This window comes from Siphateles boraxobius, unplaced genomic scaffold (assembly GCF_051911475.1).
Source record: "Siphateles boraxobius isolate OS27281-9 unplaced genomic scaffold, OSU_SipBor_1 77, whole genome shotgun sequence".
NCBI lineage: Eukaryota > Metazoa > Chordata > Actinopteri > Cypriniformes > Leuciscidae > Siphateles > Siphateles boraxobius.
Window position 1 is genome coordinate 5,355,860 of NW_027509205.1, and position 23,737 is coordinate 5,379,596.

Here is a 23,737-nt window from a genome sequence, read left to right on the forward strand (position 1 = left end):
GTAGCTTGTACATTTTTCCCCTTCTTCTAATTCCTTTTCTCTACTTTGTAAAATGACACCTTTGTTTCTTTTCTCCTCTAGGTCGGCCATTGTCTTTTTTACTTGGCGAATATCTTCATTAAAATCAAATCCTTGGTTCAAAAGGTTAAAATACCGCTGTAATCGTTTTTGCAGTCCCACCATACAACTCCTCTCTTTATCTTTTTTCTTTTTTCCAGCTCGTTTAAAATAAGTCTTAGTCTTTCCCTTCACCATTTCCCACCAATGTGCATGTGAATCGTAAAAGTCTTTTAGGGTCTTCCATTGTCTGTACTGCTCCCTGTATTCTTTTACAATGTCTGTGTCTTCCAGCAGGGAGCAGTTCAGCCTCCACAGGCCTTTGCCTGTCGTCACACCTGTGGGGCATGAGAGGGTGCAAGAAAGCATAGCGTGGTCAGAGAAAAAGACGGGAGTTAATTTAGCATCTACTGGTACGAGGTCCCGTGTAAAAATATAATCAATACGGGAGGCTTTGGTGCCATCACCACTAAACCAGGTGAGTCCTTGCTCCCCAGGATGCATGGTTCTAAAACAGTCAGTCAATTTAAAATCTTTTATTATCTTCTGCAATAAAATAGATGTTTTATCTAATTTAAAATCTTCTCCACCCCCCTTCTTATCACTTTTACTTAAAATACAATTAAAATCCCCCGCTAAAATAATCGGGGCCCTCCCTAAAAGGTGGGACTGCACGTCTTCTAAAAGGTCATTCCTGTCATTTTTGTCTGTAAAACCATAAATATTTAGTATATTAAAATCATGTCCTAAAAAGGACAGATGTATTAACAGAGCTCGCCCATCTCTCACCACTGTGCTCCCCTTCACCACAAGCTGAGGATTTTTAATTAAAACCGCTACTCCGTCTGCTTTATTTTGGTTGGAGCCACTCCAAATGGATGTTGAGTGGGGCCACTGCTCTTCCCATTTCCTATAGTTTTTCATAAAAGGTAAAGCACATTCTTGTAAAAGCAAAATATCACAGTTTTGAGTTTATTAAAAGGATAAAATGGTTTTTGTTCTCAGTTGTGACCGCACACTTCTTACATTTAGGGTGGAGAGTGTGAGTGTCATGAGCAGAACAGTTAAAAAAGACAGGTGAGCCATTTTGGTAGACATATAAATTAACTAAAAAAATCAAAAAAGGAGATCTGTGTTCTGTGAACCAAGCTCTTCCCTTCTTTCTATATTTGGAGAATCAGGGGATTGAACCTGTTTCCCCCTTGAGCTAGCCCTAGGGGTGGATGTTTGGAGTTCTATTGACAAAAAGGATACTTCGTTTGGGGAGTCGAGTGGGAAAAGCCGATTCAAATCCTCGGATGAGGAAGAATCTGACAGCTGTCCCACTCGGTCCCTCTTCCCATTTTTCTCCTCAATGGGGGATTGGGCATTCCTTTTTTTTCCTATCAATTGAACACCTGGGAAATCATTGCTTACCTCATTTTCCTCTGGGTTTTTTCCTTGTTCTTCCTCCGCTCCTTCTTCCTGTTCTTTGTTGTTTTGTTTCCCCTCTCCATCTTTGCTCTGTTCACTTGACTCGGTTTCATGGTTAATCAGTGTTTGGTGAAGTTCCATTTCCTCATTTTTATCTGCTCCAATTGTGTGATTTGGTGGGAAGATTGGAATTTGCTCCACCCCTTCTCTCCCTAGGTCCACCCGCTCATTTCCTCTGTCATCTGTCCCCTCTCCACCACTCACAAGATTTGGCGGGAGATTTGAATTTTTTCTCTCCGCCCCCTCGTTATCTTTTGGTTTGATTTCCTCGGCCGCCATTTTGTGTGTTTTAACTTTGTTGGCAAATGACTTAGGGCAGTCTCTGTAGAGATGATTATAGTCTCCACAAAGGTTGCACTTTCTGCCATTTGGACATTCTTCAAAAGAATCTCCAATTTCTCTACACTTATTACAAAATACTTTCTGGCATGCTTCAACAAGATGTCCAAACTCCCCACATCGCCGGCAGAGTTTGGGCATTCCTTGATAATGAATGTAGCCCCTGTTTTCGCCAAGAACTATCATTTGTGGTAAATGTCTCAGACCTTGGAAGCTCTGGGGGTCTTCCCATTGTTTAATTGGGACCCTCCATGAACAATTCCAAATGCCGTCTTCGTCATAAACCTTCATAGCCTGGCCCCTCACAGTGCAAAATCTTCCCAGCCATGTACAAACATCTTCTCCGTTTACAGTCTCATTGAACATCTTCACAATAACCACTTTTTGCGTATTATCAGTTAATTTCTCAACTTTAAACATGGAGAACTGGGTCTTATGTGTGTCAAAACGTTGCCAGAAGTCATTTAACAGTGCTGCATTCTTAAAACTCACATCAAAGCCTTTGTTAAAAGGCAGGGTCAGAATACAATTCAGATCAACAGGGGTAAACTCTAAACATTTCTGCATCAATTTTCTAGAAAAGTCTAATCTACACATTTCCACCAGCTTTCCCTCTTTTTCTAAAAAACTAAAACGCACACTGTGGTGCCTCCGCATGCCGGCACGGGCAGCCGACATGTTGGAGGCACCCACAGTTTTAAAAGATGACTAATTAGAAACAGTACAAGTTTAAAACAGTGATCCAATGGTAAAAGACTTACCTTAAGACAGGTTCTCTCAATAAAAACAAACAACTCCTCCTTAAAACAGAAACAACACAATAAAAGGACAATAAACAATAAAAAAAATACAGCTGTGAGCAGTACAATATACCTCTCTGAAGATGTAGGAGAGTGCTATAAAAAACACAACCCAAAAACGTACAAAGAGGCGATCGCAACACTGCCGATTGACAAGACACTTGATCTTAGCCAAAAGGCCGAGAAGCGATGACACAATGACGCAGAGGCGGGGGAGCCGTCAAAGGCCACGCCCACCTGGGCCGTGGCGAGAGGGTCTAAAGGTCGCCAACAAACAAGCTCAGCTCACAGCAATACAAGCTCAGCTTGACTGTTGACACCGAAAATGGATCACAGCAGAGCGCACAACACGACACTTTGGAGTGCAACCTGGGATTTTGGACCAACAAACATTCTGCCCTAAAAGTGAGCGGGCAGACCAAAGCGTACGTCGTAGAGACTTGAAACTCTTGAGGGATGGTAGTACCCGCCCGGTCTACAACATCGCCAAGGCTCGGCCCAATCGGCCCCAAGGTGGCGCTGCAGCGATCAGAAGTACGAAATGCCTCGTAACTCCTGAACCGTCCGTCGCAGACCCAAGTGTCTTACATCACCGGAATCCTTGGCTCGGGCCGAACAAGACGCAGGCCTCGGATTCGATGGTTGCGCTGGCGAGATTTTCGGGTATTTGGGATTTTGTGAAAAAGCTACTTTTGCACACTAGTCCTAGGTCTTTCGCCCGATCTGACCCAAACCGGTGCAGAAAGATTCCCTGGAGTCTGATTGCCGACAGCGATGGGGAAAAAAGTCGGAATTTCGATTCACGTTGGCGACGGGACGCCAAAACGTTGGGAGTGGGCGAGGCGGGCTTTACTTAAATGGCCATAACTCTCCAACGGAATGAGACAATTACACCCAAGTCGGTACACCTGTGCACGGGCTCAGCCTGTGCTCAGGTGAAAAGGGATGTGGCGACTGGCCACTTGGTGGCGCTGTAAACAGTAAAAACAACAACATGAATACGGCCATAGGCGACTGTATGTCAGGTGATTTTTCACACATGCACAAGGTATTCATACCACATGATAGAACTCCTCATTCGGAACAACTTTGCTTCTAGGACCACTGCTGCCAATAAAAGCGCTGGTTGAATAATGGAGATTATTTGAAGAATGATGGAAAAAAAAACTAAAAAACAGCCCTACTTTTGCAGACTGGTCCTAGGTTGAGAGTTTTACATCTCTCGATCAACCACTGCAGTTCAATTCTCTGGACTTCCTAGGTCGTTTACTACCAGAAGAAGAGGAACTCGAACAATCTGCTCTTTTAACCAGTGTGTCCAGGGGAGAGCGCGAACGCAGTCCCCCACTACCATAAATTATGCAGTCGAGATTCCCACATTTGGGGAATTCGCAGGGGTCAGCACAACCGGAGTGCAATGGCCGAGCCTCGCCCTGGGTGAACCACCTTCCTGATCATGGTGTCTCCCCTGCCAGGTAAGTATGAATTCCCAGGCCTCCCGTCAGAGGCACCGTGTCCCTCTCCGCAATCCTCACCAACGGTCGGACAATCAAACACACACCTGATTCAACTCATCAGCTCATTCGTAAAAACTCCAAGAGATAAGAGAGAGACATCAAAAACCTGCAGAGTCGGGCTCTTTTGCTGTTGTTGTTGTGGATGATGTTGTTTTCATGCTCCGGATCCATGAGCCAAAAATCAATTTCATACGCGGTCACCGGATAGTGGACGAATCAGATGTTAAACGAGATAAGAACAGAGTTGTTGTTTTTTTTTCCCTCTCACACCACCATTACCTGTATAGCATATGATCACCTACAACACCTTTAAAGCACCCATACACAGCAATATACGTTACTTCCATTAACACCTGCTGCCACACAAGACTAAAACATCTCTTTCATTGAACACAGTTTTTGGGGGTGCACCGTTCCCAGAAGTACTGCAATACCGGGTCGATGCGTGGAGTGGACGGAGCAAGCCCCTCTTCCATCTCCCAGTTCCAAAAATCAATTTAATATATGGTGCCCGGGTAGGGCACGTATCAGATATTAAACTGATAAGAACAGATTTTCTTTCGAAAAAGTTTATTGTCACATTGTTTCATTCCATTCTTTCAATATCCATTTTTTCCTTATAAAATCACATTTTTGCACATATCTTAAAACAACAAAAAGGACATAAGTTACAGTTAAAAATCAGTTATGTTGATGTGTTGTGTAAAAGTCCATGTATGTTGTGTGTTGTTTTAAAGTAAAGGTAAAATGGATTAAAATAAAATAGGAATGCAAATATAAAACAATAAAATATGCCAAATAAAACATCTCTTGTACAGGATCGAGGGTGAGTCCCTATCAAGAATGTCCATTCACTCCAGGTCTCCAGAACAGGCCCCAGACTCCTCGCTTCCAGTGCCCAGCGGAGATCCCCTCTCCTCCGGCCCGCTGGCCCGCTGTTCCCGTAGCCAGAGTGGTGAGGGTGCATCTACGGGCGGCCAGGTACGGTGGCGGCCGGGACCTTCTCCGTGTGACCTCGGCCCCCCCATCCGAATAACGACGTGCGGCCCACCCTGCAGCGTTGATGTTATCCTCTGCTCGCACGCGTGGAGGGGGACCGTCACGCGTTTCCCCACCAGCAGGTTTCTGGTGACCCAGATGGCATCCTTGATGTGGTTGAGGGTGAGCCAGAGCGAGGCAAACGTTGGTGGTGTCAACTCCTTCAAGCCCTGACCCACCCCCAGGATGGCGAGCTTATAGTCCACCTGGGCCCCACCCGCTGGCAGGCACGGGAAAAACAGGGGGCCTGTCTTGGCCCACAGGTCCCGCGCAGCGCCGCACTCCCAGAGCAGATGTTGAACGGTCTCCGGGGAACCACATCCGGACCGTGGGCAGGTGGAGTTTTTGGCCATGCCTCTGGAGTGCATGACCGCCCTGACCGGGAGGATCTCATGAGCCACCATCCACGACAGGTCCTTAAGCCTGTTCTGGAGAGCTGGGTGGGCTGCGTTCCTCCAAACGTCTTTGGCCTCACCTAGTGTGAGGCCTGGAACTGGACTCACCGATTCTCGATCCTGCACAAGAGAGACGAGAGACTTGTGATTAGTTAAAACAGTGGCATCATTTGTTTCTAAAAGATATTTCTTTAAAAATTTCTTAATAAAACTATGCTCTTTTGACAAATTAAAAGACACTGGACTTTTAAGATCAATGGGTAAAATTTTCAAACTTCTTAGGTATGACCCCATCCAGAATCGGGTCATGGCTGCTGTCTTGTGTTCTCTGGATGGGGTCAGTGCATACTGGATATGGAGGGCGGCAAAGCGGCTGCCTAAAAACAGGTGGGGGTCTGGGAGGCCTTTCCCGCCATTCTCTTTTTTCTTTTTAACCACCTCCCTCTTGATTCGTTCCCACTTGGACCCCCACAGGAAATAAAATACCGCCCTCTCCAACTTGGCCAGGAATCGTCTTGGGGGACTAAAAACAGAACAGACAAGTAAAATTAGTGGTAAAATCACTGCTTTAAAAATTAAAATCTTGCCTTCTAACGTCAGTTGTCTTAGTCCCCAAAAGCCCAGTCTTTGTCTGACTTTCCCTAACATGTCAGTCCAGTTTCCTGGTCCTCCACCCTCCCTGTCAAATTTTACTCCTAAAATTTTCAAATCCTTTTCTTTAAAATCCAAATCTAGTCCTCCTGTGTCCACGTCGCCCCACGGCCCGAAGAGCAGGGCCTCGGACTTACTCCTGTTAAGCTTGGCGCCCGAGGCCCGACCGTACCAGTCAGTCAAGTCCATTGCTCTTCGTACTGATAAAAAGTCAGTCGCTAAAAGGGTCACGTCATCCATATATAAAACGCAGGTCGCCGTCAGTCCACCAGTTCCTGGGATATCTAGTCCTTTAATCCATTTATCCCTTCTCAAGATCTGTGCCAGTGGCTCAATACAAGCCACATACAGAAGGGGAGATAAAGGACACCCCTGACGGACACCGCTGTGGATATTTACAGCTTTGGAAAGATGCCCATTTGCAAGAAATTTGCTGCTTAAGCCCTCATACAGCAGTCCCACCCAAGCTATAAACCTCTCTGGAAAGCCCATTTTTTGCAGTACCTGAAGGAGGTACTGGTGCGAGACCCGATCAAAAGCTTTTTCAAAGTCTAAATTTAGGACTACAAGCCTAATGTTTCTGTCTCTCGCATAACAGATGGCGTCTCTGATCAGTACCAGGCTGTCCGTGATCTTCCTGCCGGGCACAGCGCAAGCTTGATCCAGGTGGATTACGTCCTCTAAAACAGTCGACATGCGTGTAGCTAAAATCTTACTAAAAAGTTTACAATCATAATTTAAAAGAGTGATTGGTCGCCAGTTTCTCAAGTCAGTCTTGTCTCCTTTTTTGTACAGTAATGTAACTATCCCTACTCTAAAGCTGTCTGGAAGTCTGTCAAGAGTCTCAAATTCTTTAAAAACTGTCAGTAAGTCATGTGCTAAAATGTCCCAGAAAGTCAGATAAAACTCAAAGGGGAGTCCGTCCATGCCCGGGGACTTCCCCTTCTTAAAACCCTTTAAAGCTTTTCCCAATTCTAAAAGATTAAAATCCTGGGATAAAAGCACATCTGGACTCTTAACTTTTTTATCTAAAAACCCTAAAACTTCCTCTAAGATGCCATTGTGTACCTCTTTAGTGCCGTATAAATTACTGTAAAAACTTTCAATTTCCCCTAAAATCAGGTCAGTTGTATTTACTTCCCCCCCTCTAAAAGTTTTTAAAATATTGATCGACCCTCCCCGAGCTATTGTCTTTTTAAAAAAATACCTGGTACACTTCTCTCCTTCCTCTAACTCCCTTTCTCTACATCTTAAAATGACACATTTGCTCTTTGTTTCAGACAGATCTGACATTTCTTTCTTTACTTCTTTTATTTCATTTGTAAAATCCAATCCATTGTTTAAAAGGTTAAAATATCTCTGCAGTCTTTTTTGCAACCCCATCATGCGTCTTTTTTCTTTATTCTTTTTTTCCTTTCCAATTTGTTTAAAAAACCGTCCTGTCCTTTGTTTCACCATCTCCCACCACTGTGCACGTGAGTCGTAAAAGTCCTGGAGGGTCTGCCATTGGCTGAACTGCTCCCTATACTCACTAACCAGTTCCTCGTCCTCTAATAGGGAACAGTTCAGCTTCCACAGCCCTCTCCCTGCACTCACACCCGTGGGGAGTGAAAGAGTGCAAGACAGCATCATATGGTCGGAAAAAAAGAGGGGGGTCAATGTAGCATCGGTCGGCGGGAGGTCCCTGGTAAAAATATAGTCAATTCGAGAGGCTCTGGCACCGTCACCACTGAACCAGGTGAAGCCTTCCTCTCTTTGATGCATTGTTTTAAAACAGTCAACTAACTTAAAATCTTTGACTATATTTTGTAATAAAACCGATGTCTTGTCGACCTTAAAATCCTTTCCTACCCTCCTTCTGTCCTTTTTTGATAATACACAATTAAAATCCCCTGCTACCACTAGGGGAGCCCTGCCTAGCATGTGGGGTTGCAAGTCTTCTAAAAGCTCATACCTGTTATTTTTTTCAGTAAAACCATACATATTTAAAATGTTAAGATCCTTACCTAAAAAAGTCAGATTTGCTAAAATTGCCCGCCCGTCCCTCACCACAGTGCTGCCCTTCACCAAAAGGTTGGGATTTTTTATTAAAATAGCAACACCGTCATTTTTGTTAAAATTGGACCCACTCCAAATGGAAAATCCTGGGGTCCAAATCTCCTCCCACTTCCTGTAATTTGTTAAAAAGGGCAAACCACATTCTTGCAATAAAAACACATCTGACTTAAAAGTTTTTAAAAAGGATAACACACTCTGTGCTCGCAAAGTACACCTCACACTTCTCACATTGATTGTAGAGATAGTGAGGGCCATGAGCAGTATGGTTAAAAATACAAGCATTAATAGAAGGATAAAACCAAAAGACTGCAGAAAGTTACATTAAAATCATGTTATGTCATGTAGCACTTGCTTCTCCTTTTCCCCAGAAAAACTGGGATCAGGAGGGCAAATGCTCGCCGCCTCAGAGTCCACAGAGAGAACCTCTTGTGGCTCCTTCGGTGACGATGTTCTAAGCTTAACGTGCAAAAAGGAGACTTCATTGGGAGATTCTGCGGGCCACATACGGTCTAGATCTAACGAAGAGGAACTATCTAGCCGATGCGATGCCCGCAGCCTTTTCTCCTCTGTTTGAAGCAGAGGAGATCTCGCAGACCTTTTTTGCACCTGAGCATTGGGGAGTGAACCCTCGGATTCACCCCGACTATCCACCACACTAACCTCCGATACGGTGTAGAGTGAGGAAGCCGTTGCATCCTCCTCCTCCTCCTCCATTTTGTTTTCACTTCTCTCTTGTTGGGGAACGGCTTCCTCACTCTGTTCGCTGTTAAAACTTGACTCCGCCCCTGTGGCCGCCCCACTTCCTTCCTCCTGCCCACTCCCTGAGGCTGGCTGGGAAATAGAATTTCCCGCCAAAACCTCAGGGACCGCCTCCTCCTTCCTTTGCTCTTTTGTTTGTTCCACATGTGGGGCGGCCATTTTGTTGCCTTTCAGTTTGTTGGCAAAACTTTTAGGGCAATCTCTGTAGAGATGGGATGACTCCCCACAGAGGTTGCACCGCCTGCCATTGGTACACTCTTCAAAAGTATGACCAATTTCTCTGCATTTCCCACATATCATTTCCTGGCATGCTTCAGCTAAGTGCCCAAACTTTCCACATTTTCTACATAATTTGGGCATACCCTGGTAGTGAATGTAGCCTCTGTTCTCACCCAACACAATCATAGAAGGCAGATGCTTCAGGCCCTGGTAGCCCCCAGCGTCTTCCCATTGTTTAATGGGAATTCGCCAGGAGCATGTCCAAATACCATCCTCATCTAAAACCTTGACTGGCTGGCTTCGAACTGTGCAAAATCTGCCCAGCCAGACACAAATGTCCTCCCCAGTCACTGTCTCATTAAACATTCTAACAATCACAGTTTTAAGTGTGTTGTCAGAGAGCTTTTCAACAGTAAACATGGACAGCTGGGATTTAGCTACTTCAAATCTGTGCCAGAAATCATTCAGGTGGGAAACCGCTCTAAAACTAACATCAAATCCTTTGTTCAGGGGCAGAGTCACGATGCAATTCAGATCATCAGGTTTAAAATTTAGAGTTTTTTGGATCAGCTTCCTGGAGAAGTCAAGACGTGACATCCCCAGGAGCTTCCCCTCAACTTCTTTGAATAAAAAACGCACGCTGTGGTGCCTCCTCATGCCGGCACGGGCAGCCGACATGGTGGAGACACCAACAGCCTAAAACTTTAAAAAACAATAAATAAATAAATAATAAATAAATAGATAAAAAGGTCTTACCTTAAAACAGAACCGGAATAAAAGCAGCTGGATCAATGTACCTCTCAAAAGTTTGGGGCTCAAGTCACTGAAGGACCCAAGCCGGAAAAACCTCCAAGAGGCGATCGCTGTCTCTACCCTAGGACCAGACACTTGATCTTAGCCAAAAGGCCGAGAAGCGATCTCTTCTGATAAGAACAGATACTACACTTGATCTTAGCCAAAAGGCCGAGAAGCGATGACACAATGACGCAGAGGCGGGGGAGCCATCAAAGGCCACGCCCACCTGGGCCGTGGCGAGAGGGTCTAAAGGTCGCCAGCAAACAAGCTCAGCTCACAGCAATGCAAGCTCAGCTTGACTGTTGACACCGAAAATGGATCACAGCAGAGCGCACAACACGACACTTTGGAGTGCAACCTGGGATTTTGGACCAACAAACATTCTGCCCTAAAAGTGAGCGGGCAGACCAAAGCGTACGTCGTAGAGACTTGAAACTCTTGAGGGATGGTAGTACCCGCCCGGTCTACAACATCACCAAGGCTCGGCCCAATCGGCCCCAAGGTGGCGCTGCAGCGATCAGAAGTACGAAATGCCTCGTAACTCCTGAACCGTCCGTCGCAGACCCAAGTGTCTTACATCACCGGAATCCTTGGCTCGGGCCGAACAAGACGCAGGCCTCGGATTCGATGGTTGCGCTGGTGAGATTTTCGGGTATTTGGGATTTTGTGAAAAAGCTACTTTTGCACACTAGTCCTAGGTCTTTCGCCCGATCTGACCCAAACCGGTGCAGAAAGATTCCCTGGAGTCTGATTGCCGACAGCGATGGGGAAAAAAGTCGGAATTTCGATTCACGTTGGCGACGGGACGCCAAAACGTTGGGAGTGGGCGAGGCGGGCTTTACTTAAATGGCCATAACTCTCCAACGGAATGAGACAATTACACCCAAGTCGGTACACCTGTGCACGGGCTAAGCCTGTGCTCAGGTGAAAAGGGATGTGGCGACTGGCCACTTGGTGGCGCTGTAAACAGTAAAAACAACAACATGAATACGGCCATAGGCGACTGTATGTCAGGTGATTTTTCACACATGCACAAGGTATTCATACCACATGATAGAACTCCTCATTCGGAACAACTTTGCTTCTAGGACCACTGCTGCCAATAAAAGCGCTGGTTGAATAATGGAGATTATTTGAAGAATGATGAAAAAAAACCCCTAAAAAACAGCCCTACTTTTGCAGACTGGTCCTAGGTTGAGAGTTTTACATCTCTCAATCAACCACTGCAGTTCAATTCTCTGGACTTCCTAGGTCGTTAACTACCAGAAGAAGAGGAACTCGAACAATCTGCTCTTTTAACCAGTGTGTCCAGGGGAGAGCGCGAACGCAGTCCCCCACTACCATAAATTATGCAGTCGAGATTCCCACATTTGGGGAATTCGCAGGGGTCAGCACAACCGGAGTGCAATGGCCGAGCCTCGCCCTGGGTGAACCACCTTCCTGATCATGGTGTCTCCCCTGCCAGGTAAGTATGAATTCCCAGGCCTCCCGTCAGAGGCACCGTGTCCCTCTCCGCAATCCTCACCAACGGTCGGACAATCAAACACACACCTGATTCAACTCATCAGCTCATTCGTAAAAACTCCAAGAGATAAGAGAGAGACATCAAAAACCTGCAGAGTCGGGCTCTTTTGCTGTTGTTGTTGTGGATGATGTTGTTTTCATGCTCCGGATCCATGAGCCAAAAATCAATTTCATACGCGGTCACCGGATAGTGGACGAATCAGATGTTAAACGAGATAAGAACAGAGTTGTTGTTTTTTTTTCCCTCTCACACCACCATTACCTGTATAGCATATGATCACCTACAACACCTTTAAAGCACCCATACACAGCAATATACGTTACTTCCATTAACACCTGCTGCCACACAAGACTAAAACATCTCTTTCATTGAACACAGTTTTTGGGGGTGCACTGTTCCCAGAAGTACTGCAATACCGGGTCGATGCGTGGAGTGGACGGAGCAAGCCCCTCTTCCATCTCCCAGTTCCAAAAATCAATTTAATATATGGTGCCCGGGTAGGGCACGTATCAGATATTAAACTGATAAGAACAGATTTTTCTTTCGAAAAAAGTTTATTGTCACATTGTTTCATTCCATTCTTTCAATATCCATTTTTTCCTTATAAAATCACATTTTTGCACATATCTTAAAACAACAAAAAGGACATAAGTTACAGTTAAAAATCAGTTATGTTGATGTGTTGTGTAAAAGTCCATGTATGTTGTGTGTTGTTTTAAAGTAAAGGTAAAATGGATTAAAATAAAATAGGAATGCAAATATAAAACAATAAAACAATAAAATATGCCAAATAAAACATCTCTTGTACAGGATCGAGGGTGAGTCCCTATCAAGAATGTCCATTCACTCCAGGTCTCCAGAACAGGCCCCAGACTCCTCGCTTCCAGTGCCCAGCGGAGATCCCCTCTCCTCCGGCCCGCTGGCCCGCTGTTCCCGTAGCCAGAGTGGTGAGGGTGCATCTACGGGCGGCCAGGTACGGTGGCGGCCGGGACCTTCTCCGTGTGACCTCGGCCCCCCCATCCGAATAACGACGTGCGGCCCACCCTGCAGCGTTGATGTTATCCTCTGCTCGCACGCGTGGAGGGGGACCGTCACGCGTTTCCCCACCAGCAGGTTTCTGGTGACCCAGATGGCATCCTTGATGTGGTTGAGGGTGAGCCAGAGCGAGGCAAACGTTGGTGGTTTCAACTCCTTCAATCCCTGACCCACCCCCAGGATGGCGAGCTTGTAGTCCACCTGGGCCCCACCCGCTGGCAGGCACGGGAAAAACAGGGGGCCTGTCTTGGCCCACAGGTCCCGCGCAGCGCCGCACTCCCAGAGCAGATGTTGAACGGTCTCCGGGGAACCACATCCGGACCGTGGGCAGGTGGAGTTTTTGGCCATGCCTCTGGAGTGCATGACCGCCCTGACCGGGAGGATCTCATGAGCCACCATCCACGACAGGTCCTTAAGCCTGTTCTGGAGAGCTGGGTGGGCTGCGTTCCTCCAAACGTCTTTGGCCTCACCTAGTGTGAGGCCTGGAACTGGACTCACCGATTCTCGATCCTGCACAAGAGAGACGAGAGACTTGTGATTAGTTAAAACAGTGGCATCATTTGTTTCTAAAAGATATTTCTTTAAAAATTTCTTAATAAAACTATGCTCTTTTGACAAATTAAAAGACACTGGACTTTTAAGATCAATGGGTAAAATTTTCAAACTTCTTAGGTATGACCCCATCCAGAATCGGGTCATGGCTGCTGTCTTGTGTTCTCTGGATGGGGTCAGTGCATACTGGATATGGAGGGCGGCAAAGCGGCTGCCTAAAAACAGGTGGGGGTCTGGGAGGCCTTTCCCGCCATTCTCTTTTTTCTTTTTAACGACCTCCCTCTTGATTCGTTCCCACTTGGACCCCCACAGGAAATAAAATACCGCCCTCTCCAACTTAGCCAGGAATCGTCTTGGGGGACTAAAAACAGAACAGACAAGTAAAATTAGTGGTAAAATCACTGCTTTAAAAATTAAAATCTTGCCTTCTAACGTCAGTTGTCTTAGTCCCCAAAAGCCCAGTCTTTGTCTGACTTTCCCTAACATGTCAGTCCAGTTTCCTGGTCCTCCACCCTCCCTGTCAAATTTTACTCCTAAAATTTTCAAATCCTTTTCTTTAAAATCCAAATCTAGTCCTCCTGTGTCCACGTCGCCCCACGGCCCGAAGAGCAGGGCCTCGGACTTACTCCTGTTAAGCTTGGCGCCCGAGGCCCGACCGTACCAGTCAGTCAAGTCCATTGCTCTTCGTACTGATAAAAAGTCAGTCGCTAAAAGGGTCACGTCATCCATATATAAAACGCAGGTCGCCGTCAGTCCACCAGTTCCTGGGATATCTAGTCCTTTAATCCATTTATCCCTTCTCAAGATCTGTGCCAGTGGCTCAATACAAGCCACATACAGAAGGGGAGATAAAGGACACCCCTGACGGACACCGCTGTGGATATTTACAGCTTTGGAAAGATGCCCATTTGCAAGAAATTTGCTGCTTAAGCCCTCATACAGCAGTCCCACCCAAGCTATAAACCTCTCTGGAAAGCCCATTTTTTGCAGTACCTGAAGGAGGTACTGGTGCGAGACCCGATCAAAAGCTTTTTCAAAGTCTAAATTTAGGACTACAAGCATAATGTTTCTGTCTCTCGCATAACAGATGGCGTCTCTGATCAGTACCAGGCTGTCCGTGATCTTCCTGCCGGGCACAGCACAAGCTTGATCCAGGTGGATTACGTCCTCTAAAACAGTCGACATGCGTGTAGCTAAAATCTTACTAAAAAGTTTACAATCATAATTTAAAAGAGTGATTGGTCGCCAGTTTCTCAAGTCAGTCTTGTCTCCTTTTTTGTACAGTAATGTAACTATCCCTACTCTAAAGCTGTCTGGAAGTCTGTCAAGAGTCTCAAATTCTTTAAAAACTGTAAGTAAGTCATGTGCTAAAATGTCCCAGAAAGTCAGATAAAACTCAAAGGGGAGTCCGTCCATGCCCGGGGACTTCCCCTTCTTAAAACCCTTTAAAGCTTTTTCCAATTCTAAAAGATTAAAATCCTGGGATAAAAGCACATCTGGACTCTTAACTTTTTCATCTAAAAACCCTAAAACTTCCTCTAAGATGCCATTGTGTACCTCTTTAGTGCCATATAAATTACTGTAAAAACTTTCAATTTCCCCTAAAATCAGGTCAGTTGTATTTACTTCCCCCCCTCTAAAAGTTTTTAAAATATTGATCGACCCTCCCCGAGCTATTGTCTTTTTAAAAAAATACCTGGTACACTTCTCTCCTTCCTCTAACTCCCTTTCTCTACATCTTAAAATGACACCTTTGCTCTTTGTTTCAGACAGATCTGACATTTCTTTCTTTACTTCTTTTATTTCATTTGTAAAATCCAATCCATTGTTTAAAAGGTTAAAATATCTCTGCAGTCTTTTTTGCAACCCCATCATGCGTCTTTTTTCTTTATTCTTTTTTTCTTTTCCAATTTGTTTAAAAAACCGTCCTGTCCTTTGTTTCACCATCTCCCACCACTGTGCACGTGAGTCGTAAAAGTCCTGGAGGGTCTGCCATTGGCTGAACTGCTCCCTATACTCACTAACCACTTCCTCGTCCTCTAATAGGGAACAGTTCAGCTTCCACAGCCCTCCCCCTGCAGTCACACCCGTGGGGAGTGAAAGAGTGCAAGACAGCATCATGTGGTCGGAAAAAAAGAGGGGGGTCAATGTAGCATCGGTCGGCGGGAGGTCCCTGGTAAAAATATAGTCAATTCGAGAGGCTCTGGCACCGTCACCACTGAAACAGGTGAAGCCTTCCTCTCTTTGATGCATTGTTTTAAAACAGTCAACTAACTTAAAATCTTTGACTATATTTTGTAATAAAACCGATGTCTTGTCGACCTTAAAATCCTCTCCTACCCTCCTTCTGTCCTTTTTTGATAATACACAATTAAAATCCCCTGCTACCACTAGGGGAGCCCTGCCTAGCATGTGGGGTTGCAAGTCTTCTAAAAGCTCATACCTGTTATTTTTTTCAGTAAAACCATACATATTTAAAATGTTAAGATCCTTACCTAAAAAAGTCAGATTTGCTAAAATTGCCCGCCCGTCCCTCACCACAGTGCTGCCCTTCACCAAAAGGTTGGGATTTTTTATTAAAATAGCAACACCGTCATTTTTGTTAAAATTGGACCCACTCCAAATGGAAAATCCTGGGGTCCAAATCTCCTCCCACTTCCTGTAATTTGTTAAAAAGGGCAAACCACATTCTTGCAATAAAAGCACATCTGACTTAAAAGTTTTTAAAAAGGATAACACACTCTGTGCTCGCAAAGTAGACCTCACACTTCTCACATTGATTGTAGAGATAGTGAGGGCCATGAGCAGTATGGTTAAAAATACAAGCATTAATAGAAGGATAAAACCAAAAGACTGCAGAAAGTTACATTAAAATCATGTTATGTCATGTAGCACTTGCTTCTCCTTTTCCCCAGAAAAACTGGGATCAGGAGGGCAAATGCTCGCCGCCTCAGAGTCCACAGAGAGAACCTCTTGTGGCTCCTTCGGTGACGATGTTCTAAGCTTAACGTGCAAAAAGGAGACTTCATTGGGAGATTCTGCGGGCCACATACGGTCTAGATCTAACGAAGAGGAACTATCTAGCCGATGCGATGCCCGCAGCCTTTTCTCCTCTGTTTGAAGCAGAGGAGATCTCGCAGACCTTTTTTGCACCTGAGCATTGGGGAGTGAACCCTCGGATTCACCCCCACTATCCACCACACTAACCTCCGATACGGTGTAGAGTGAGGAAGCCGTTGCATCCTCCTCCTCCTCCTCCATTTTGTTTTCACTTCTCTCTTGTTGGGGAACGGCTTCCTCACTCTGTTCGCTGTTAAAACTTGACTCCGCCCCTGTGGCCGCCCCACTTCCTTCCTCCTGCCCACTCCCTGAGGCTGGCTGGGAAATAGAATTTCCCGCCAAAACCTCAGGGACCGCCTCCTCCTTCCTTTGCTCTTTTGTTTGTTCCACATGTGGGGCGGCCATTTTGTTGCCTTTCAGTTTGTTGGCAAAACTTTTAGGGCAATCTCTGTAGAGATGGGATGACTCCCCACAGAGGTTGCACCGCCTGCCATTGGTACACTCTTCAAAAGTATGACCAATTTCTCTGCATTTCCCACATATCATTTCCTGGCATGCTTCAGCTAAGTGCCCAAACTTTCCACATTTTCTACATAATTTGGGCATACCCTGGTAGTGAATGTAGCCTCTGTTCTCACCCAACACAATCATAGAAGGCAGATGCTTCAGGCCCTGGTAGCCCCCAGCGTCTTCCCATTGTTTAATGGGAATTCGCCAGGAGCATGTCCAAATACCATCCTCATCTAAAACCTTGACTGGCTGGCTTCGAACTGTGCAAAATCTGCCCAGCCAGACACAAATGTCCTCCCCAGTCACTGTCTCATTAAACATTCTAACAATCACAGTTTTAAGTGTGTTGTCAGAGAGCTTTTCAACAGTAAACATGGACAGCTGGGATTTAGCTACTTCAAATCTGTGCCAGAAATCATTCAGGTGGGAAACCGCTCTAAAACTAACATCAAATCCTTTGTTCAGGGGCAGAGTCACGATGCAATTCAGATCATCAGGTTTAAAATTTAGAGTTTTTTGGATCAGCTTCCTGGAGAAGTCAAGACGTGACATCCCCAGGAGCTTCCCCTCAACTTCTTTGAATAAAAAACGCACGCTGTGGTGCCTCCTCATGCCGGCACGGGCAGCCGACATGGTGGAGACACCAACAGCCTAAAACTTTAAAAAACAATAAATAAATAAATAAATAGATAAAAAGGTCTTACCTTAAAACAGAACCGGAATAAAAGCAGCTGGATCAATGTACCTCTCAAAAGTTTGGGGCTCAAGTCACTGAAGGACCCAAGCCGGAAAAACCTCCAAGAGGCGATCGCTGTCTCTACCCTAGGACCAGACACTTGATCTTAGCCAAAAGGCCGAGAAGCGATGACACAATGACGCAGAGGCGGGGGAGCCGTCAAAGGCCACGCCCACCTGGGCCGTGGCGAGAGGGTCTAAAGGTCGCCAACAAACAAGCTCAGCTCACAGCAATACAAGCTCAGCTTGACTGTTGACACCGAAAATGGATCACAGCAGAGCGCACAACACGACACTTTGGAGTGCAACCTGGGATTTTGGACCAACAAACATTCTGCCCTAAAAGTGAGCGGGCAGACCAAAGCGTACGTCGTAGAGACTTGAAACTCTTGAGGGATGGTAGTACCCGCCCGGTCTACAACATCACCAAGGCTCGGCCCAATCGGCCCCAAGGTGGCGCTGCAGCGATCAGAAGTACGAAATGCCTCGTAACTCCTGAACCGTCCGTCGCAGACCCAAGTGTCTTACATCACCGGAATCCTTGGCTCGGGCCGAACAAGACGCAGGCCTCGGATTCGATGGTTGCGCTGGCGAGATTTTCGGGTATTTGGGATTTTGTGAAAAAGCTACTTTTGCACACTAGTCCTAGGTCTTTCGCCCGATCTGACCCAAACCGGTGCAGAAAGATTCCCTGGAGTCTGATTGCCGACAGCGATGGGGAAAAAAGTCGGAATTTCGATTCACGTTGGCGACGGGACGCCAAAACGTTGGGAGTGGGCGAGGCGGGCTTTACTTAAATGGCCATAACTCTCCAACGGAATGAGACAATTACACCCAAGTCGGTACACCTGTGCACGGGCTCAGCCTGTGCTCAGGTGAAAAGGGATGTGGCGACTGGCCACTTGGTGGCGCTGTAAACAGTAAAAACAACAACATGAATACGGCCATAGGCGACTGTATGTCAGGTGATTTTTCACACATGCACAAGGTATTCATACCACATGATAGAACTCCTCATTCGGAACAACTTTGCTTCTAGGACCACTGCTGCCAATAAAAGCGCTGGCTGAATAATGGAGATTATTTGAAGAATGATGAAAAAAAAAACTAAAAAACAGCCCTACTTTTGCAGACTGGTCCTAGGTTGAGAGTTTTACATCTCTCGATCAACCACTGCAGTTCAATTCTCTGGACTTCCTAGGTCGTTAACTACCAGAAGAAGAGGAACTCTAACAATCTGCTCTTTTAACCAGTGTGTCCGGGGGAGAGCGCGAACGCAGTCCCCCACTACCATAAATTATGCAGTCGAGATTCCCACATTTGGGGAATTCGCAGGGGTCAGCACAACCGGAGTGCAATGGCCGAGCCTCGCCCTGGGTGAACCACCTTCCTGATCATGGTGTCTCCCCTGCCAGGTAAGTATGAATTCCCAGGCCTCCCGTCAGAGGGACCATGTCCCTCTCCGCAATCCTCACCAACGGTCGGACAATCAAACACACACCTGATTCAACTCATCAGCTCATTCGTAAAAACTCCAAGAGATAAGAGAGAGACATCAAAAACCTGCAGAGTCGGGCTCTTTTGCTGTTGTTGTTGTGGATGATGTTGTTTTCATGCTCCGGATCCATGAGCCAAAAATCAATTTCATACGCGGTCACCGGATAGTGGACGAATCAGATGTTAAACGAGATAAGAACAGAGTTGTTGTTTTTTTTTCCCTCTCACACCACCATTACCTGTATAGCATATGATCACCTACAACACCTTTAAAGCACCCATACACAGCAATATACGTTACTTCCATTAACACCTGCTGCCACACAAGACTAAAACATCTCTTTCATTGAACACAGTTTTTGGGGGTGCACCGTTCCCAGAAGTACTGCAATACCGGGTCGATGCGTGGAGTGGACCGAGCAAGCCCCTCTTCCATCTCCCAGTTCCAAAAATCAATTTAATATATGGTGCCCGGGTAGGGCACGTATCAGATATTAAACTGATAAGAACAGATTTTTTTCTTTCGAAAAAAGTTTATTGTCACATTGTTTCATTCCATTCTTTCAATATCCATTTTTTCCTTATAAAATCACATTTTTGCACATATCTTAAAACAACAAAAAGGACATAAGTTACAGTTAAAAATCAGTTATGTTGATGTGTTGTGTAAAAGTCCATGTATGTTGTGTGTTGTTTTAAAGTAAAGGTAAAATGGATTAAAATAAAATAGGAATGCAAATATAAAACAATAAAACAATAAAATATGCCAAATAAAACATCTCTTGTACAGGATCGAGGGTGAGTCCCTATCAAAATTGTCCATTCACTCCAGGTCTCCAGAACAGGCCCCAGACTCCCCGCTTCTGGTGCCCAGCGGAGATCCCCTCTCCTCCGGCCCGCTGGCCCGCTGTTCCCGTAGCCGGTGTGGTGAGGGTGCATCTACGGGCGGCCAGGGTCGGTGGCGGCCGGGACCTTCTACGTGTGACCCCGGCCCCCCCATCCGAATAACGACGTGCGGCCCACCCTGCAGCGTTGATCTTATTTTCTGCTCGCACGCGTGGAGGGGGACCGTCACGCGTTTCCCCACCAGCAGATTTCTGGTGACCCAGATGGCATCCTTGATCACGTTTAGGGTGAGCCAGAGCGAGGAAAATTTTGGTTGTGTCAGCTCCTTCAAGCCCTGACCCACCCCCAGGATGGCGAGCTTGTAGTCCACCTGGGCCCCACCCGCTGGCAGGCACGGGAAAAACAGGGGGCCGGTCTTGGCCCACAGGTCCCGCGCTTCGCCGCACTCCCAGAGCAGATGTCGAACGGTCTCCGGGGAACCACATCCGGACCGTGGGCAGGTGGAGTTTTTGGCCATGCCTCTGGAGTGCATAACCGCCCTGACCGGGAGGATCTCATGAGCCACCATCCACGACAAGTCTTTAAGCCTGTTCTGGAGAGCTGGGTGGGCTGCGTTCCTCCAAACATCTTTGGCCTCACCTAGTGTGAGGCCTGGAACCGGGCTCACCGATTCTCGATCCTGCACAAGAGAGATAAGAGACTTATGGTTAGTTAAAATGGTGGCATCATTTGTCTCTAAAAGATATTTCTTTAAAAATTTCTTAATAAAACTATGCTCTTTTGACAAATTAAAAGACACAGGACTTTTAAGATCAATGGGTAAAATTTTCAAAGTTCTTAGGTATGACCCCATCCAGAATCGGGTCATGGCTGCTGTCTTGTGTTCTCTGGATGGGGTCAGTGCGTACTGGATGTGGAGGGCGGCAAAGCGGCTGCCTAAAAACAGGTGGGGGTCTGGGAGGCCTTTCCCGCCATTCTCTTTTTTCTTTTTGACGACCTCCCTCTTTAGTCGTTCCCACTTGGACCCCCACAGGAAATAAAATACCGCCCTCTCCAGGTTGGCCAGGAATCGTCTTGGGGGACTAAAAACAGAACAGACAAGTAAAATCAGTGGTAAAATCACAGCTTTAAAAATTAAAATCTTGCCTTCAAACGTCAATTGTCTCAGTCCCCAAAAGCCCAGTCTTTGCCTGACTTTCCCTAACATGTCAGTCCAGTTTCCTTGTCCTCCACCCTCTCTGTCAAATTTTACACCTAAAATTTTCAAATCATTGTCTTTAAAATCCAAATCTAGTCCAACTGTGTCCACGTTCCCCCACGGCCCGAAGAGCTGGGCCTCGGACTTACTCCTATTGAGCTTGGCGCCCGAGGCCCGACCGTACCAGTCAGTCAAGTCCATTGCTCTTCGTACTGATAAAAGGTCAGTCGCTAAAAGGGTCACGTCATCCATATATAAAACACAGGTCGCCGTCAGTCCACCAGTCCCTGGGATGTCTAGTCCTTTAATCCATTTATCCCTTCTCAAGATTTGTGCCAGTGGCTCAATACAAGCCACATACAGAAGGGGAGATAAAGGACACCCCTGACGGACGCCGCTGTAGAGTTTTACAGCTTTGGATAAATGCCCGTTAACCAAAATTCTGCTAGACAGATCGTTGTACAGCAGTCCCACCCAGGCTATAAACCTCCCAGGAAACCCCATTTTTTCCAGTACCTGGAACAGGTACTGGTGCGAGACGCGATCAAAGGCTTTTTCGAAATCTAAATTTAGGACTACTAGCCGAATGTTTCTGTCTCTCGCAAAACAGATGGCGTCTCTGATCAGTACCAGGCTGTCCGTGATCTTCCTGCCGGGCACAGCGCATGCTTGATCCAGGTGGATTACGTCCTCTAAAACAGTCGACATACGTGTAGCTAAAATCTTACTAAAAAGTTTACAATCATAATTTAAAAGAGTGATTGGTCGCCAGTTTCTCAGGTCAGTCTTGTCCCCTTTTTTGTATAGTAATGTAACTATCCCTACTCTAAAGCTGTCTGGAAGTCTGTCAAGAGTCTCAAGTTCTTTAAAAACTGTCAATAAGTCGTGTGCTAAAATGTCCCAGAAAGTCAGATAAAACTCAAAGGGGAGTCCATCCAAGCCTGGGGACTTCCCCTTTTTAAAACCTTTTAGCGCTTTGTGCATTTCTAAAAGAGTAAAATCTTGGGATAAAAGCACATCTGGACTCTTTACCTTTTTGTCTAAAAACCCTAAAACTTCCTCTAAGATGCCATTGTGTACCTCTTTAGTGCTGTATAAATTATTGTAAAAACTTTCAATTTCCCCTAAAATCAGATCTGTTGTATTTACCTCCCCACCTGTAAAAGTTTTTAAAGTATTAATTGACCCTCCCCGTGTTATTGTCTTTTTAAAAAAATATCTAGTACACTTTTCCCCTTCTTCTATTTCTCTCTCCTTACATCTTAAAATGACACCTTTAGTCTTTGTTTCGGACAAATCTGACATTTCTTTCTTTACTTCTTTAATTTCTTCTGTAAAATCCAATCCACTGTTTAAAAGGTTAAAATATCTCTGCAGTCTTTTTTGCAGCCCCATCATGCGTCTTTTTTCTTTATTCTTTTTTTCTTTTCCAATTTGTTTAAAAAACCGTCCTGTCCTTTGTTTCACCATCTCCCACCACTGTGCACGTGAGTCGAAAAAGTCTTGGAGGGTCTGCCATTGGCTGAACTGCTCCCTATATTCACTAATCACTTCCTCATCCTCTAATAGGGAGCAGTTCAGCTTCCACAGCCCTCCCCCTACGGTCACACCCGTGGGTAGTGAAAGGGTGCAGGAGAGCATCATGTGATCAGAAAAGAAGAGGGGGCTCAATGTAGCATCGGTCGGCGGGCAGTCCCTTGTAAAAACATAGTCAATTCGAGAGGCTCTGGCGCCATCACCACTGAACCAGGTGAAGCCCTCCTCTCTTTGATGCATTGTTTTAAAGCAGTCAACTAACTTAAAATCTTTGACTATATTTTGTAATAAAACCGATGTCTTGTCGACCTTAAAATCCTCTCCTACCCTCTTTCTATCCTGTCTTGATAAAACACAATTAAAATCCCCTGCTACCACTAGGGGAGCCCTCCCGAGCATGTGGGGCTGCAGGTCTTCTAAAAGCTCATACCTGTTGTTTTTACCTGTAAAACCATACACATTTAAAATGTTAAAATCCTTACCTAAAAAAGTCAGATTAGCTAAAATTGCCCGCCCATCCCTCACCACAGTGCTGCCCTTCACCAAAACATGGGGATTTTTTACTAAAATAGCAACACCGTCATTTTTGTTAAAATTGGACCCACTCCAGATGGAAAGTCCTGGGGTCCAAATCTCCTCCCACTTCCTGTAATTTGTTAAAAAAGGCAGACCACATTCTTGCAATAAAAACACATCTGACTTAAAAGATTTTAAAAAGGATAACACACTCTGTGCTCGTATATTGCTCTTCACACTTCTCACATTGATTGTGGAGATAGTGAGAGCCATGAGCAGTATGGTTAAAAGGGTGTGAGACATTTAAAAGCAACCAAGGGACTACAGAGGTATAATTAAAATCATGTTATTTCTTGTTGCACTTGCCTTCCCTTTTCCCCAGATGAGCTGGGATCAGGGGGGCAAGTGCTTGACGCCTCAGGGCTCGCAGAGAAGGCCTCTTGCGAATCCTTTGGCGATGATGTTCTTAGCTTGAAATGCAGAAAAGAGACTTCATTAGGAGATTCTGCGGGCCACATACGGTCTAGATCTTCCATGGGGGAACTATCTAGCCGATGCGCTACCCGCAGCTTTTTCTCCTCTGTTTGAACCAGAGGAGATCTCGCAGTTCTTTTCTGCACTTGAGC

General features: G+C 45.7%; 3 non-coding genes and 4 pseudogenes across 3 annotated transcripts; all 7 read right to left on the reverse strand.

The window, feature by feature from the left end:
• Positions 1-3,988: 3,988 nt before the first annotated feature.
• LOC143726625 (U1 spliceosomal RNA) lies at positions 3,989-4,152 on the reverse strand. Its single transcript, XR_013198864.1, has one exon. It is a non-coding gene; the product is annotated as a U1 spliceosomal RNA (small nuclear RNA).
• Positions 4,153-4,586: 434 nt separating this feature from the next.
• LOC143727433 (U2 spliceosomal RNA) lies at positions 4,587-4,758 on the reverse strand (annotated as a pseudogene).
• A 5,349-nt stretch (positions 4,759-10,107) lies between these two features.
• Positions 10,108-10,281, reverse strand: LOC143727518 (U2 spliceosomal RNA; annotated as a pseudogene).
• Positions 10,282-11,410: 1,129 nt separating this feature from the next.
• LOC143726626 (U1 spliceosomal RNA) lies at positions 11,411-11,574 on the reverse strand. The gene has a single exon (XR_013198865.1). It is a non-coding gene; the product is annotated as a U1 spliceosomal RNA (small nuclear RNA).
• Positions 11,575-12,008: 434 nt separating this feature from the next.
• On the reverse strand, positions 12,009-12,184 carry LOC143727442 (U2 spliceosomal RNA; annotated as a pseudogene).
• Positions 12,185-18,777: 6,593 nt separating this feature from the next.
• On the reverse strand, positions 18,778-18,941 carry LOC143726532 (U1 spliceosomal RNA). The gene has a single exon (XR_013198772.1). It is a non-coding gene; the product is annotated as a U1 spliceosomal RNA (small nuclear RNA).
• Positions 18,942-19,375: 434 nt separating this feature from the next.
• LOC143727458 (U2 spliceosomal RNA) lies at positions 19,376-19,553 on the reverse strand (annotated as a pseudogene).
• Positions 19,554-23,737: the final 4,184 nt, after the last annotated feature.